The sequence below is a fragment of the Mytilus californianus genome, unplaced genomic scaffold, assembly GCF_021869535.1.
Source record: "Mytilus californianus isolate M0D057914Y unplaced genomic scaffold, xbMytCali1.0.p SCAF_5, whole genome shotgun sequence".
Classification (NCBI taxonomy): Eukaryota; Metazoa; Mollusca; class Bivalvia; order Mytilida; family Mytilidae; genus Mytilus; species Mytilus californianus.
The window spans coordinates 41,250,712-41,252,240 of record NW_026262701.1 but is presented as its reverse complement, the minus strand read 5'-3'; positions in this window follow the sequence as shown (position 1 = coordinate 41,252,240).

The window sequence follows — 1,529 nt, the reverse complement described above, 5'->3', positions numbered from 1 at the left end:
AAAGGCGTTTTTTGATTGGATGCAGCCAGTTACAACTGCGACCAATGGAAATGATTTAAATGTGGATCCGAAATTTTATCTCAATCCGCAAAAGGGGAGGGGGGGGGGGGGTGGGTGGGGGAAGAGGAGACTTGATCGTAACCCTTGGCTAGTGAAAATGTGCGATATTGAACGAAGATGAAAACTTCTTAATCAACTTATACTGCACTTTATGGTAGGATCGTCCGGTTTGTAGTGATGACAACTTAGAAATACACTGAAAACCAAGTATCTCTTATGAGAAAACGGTTTCATTTGCGAGTCTTTATTCCATCGTATAAAATATAGTATCGTATTCACTAAGATTCAAACACAATATCAATTCAATAATTCAATAGTCATAAATGCACAGTTTACCTAAGTTTGACAGTCTGAAATTTATAAAGTGTTGTTTTCATTTTCTATCATTAAATTTTATTATCCGCTGCATTTGAATTTCTATCAGATAGTATCCAAGCGCGTGAAAACGAATACTATCCATTACTCTTCTGTTCATATACAAAATATGATTTTTTTAAAACTTATTTGAAACATTTGTAATATTGAACACTATATAACTTATTTCAATAATGAAAATATATGTCATTTAAATATTTATTAGGATGTCATTTGGATGAAATCTAAAATGTCGTATTCTGATTTCGTACAGAAAAAACGTTTGCTGCATCTAAAATACCTTAAACAAAAAGGGCTGCTCGGTGTTTGTACATTATTCAAAAATATGATTAAATTCTTAGCGTTACTTGCTAGTTTATACAATAGTATTGTGTTTAAAACAAATCGTTCAAGATTTAATTTTGTCGAAGTCAAAATAACTGTCTGTGCATGCGAAATAATGGACGTCAGCCCAACTTTCTCTGTAACATAAAAGTATATTCAGTCTAAGATATATGCATTTACTTATCTCAAAGTTTTCCATTTTGATAATATTAGAGTCAACAATAGTTTACCCATGTTCAAATATATCAAATCAAATTAGAATCGCATATGTTGTAAACGGTAGGCCTATGCGTTGAATTGGTAACTGGCTTCTGCTCTGCATTCAGGTCAGCTACGACTTTACTAGTATCTAAAGACCTAAGGCTGATAAACATTGAAATCGGTGACTAGAATTTTAGTGAAATTAAATTAAAATTAAGTAGATGAGGTATGAATGCCAATGAGACAACTATGAAAACATATAATTGAGAAAACAGCCTAATTTATAACAAAACAGTTTACGAAAAACAAAAATGGCAGACATGAACCAACGACAACCAATGAACTACAGGCTCCTGCCTTGGAACAGGCACTTAAAGAATATGGCGGGATAAAACATGTTTGTGGGCGCTCAACCCTCCCCTAACCTGGGACAGTGGTGTTACAGTACAATATAAGAACAAACTATAACTAGATTTGCCATTGCAAGCAATAGCGGATGGCACCCTTCCCACATTGCCAGGCGAGCGGCATCCATTTAGAAAAATTCCAAAGTCAAAGAGTGCATCTAC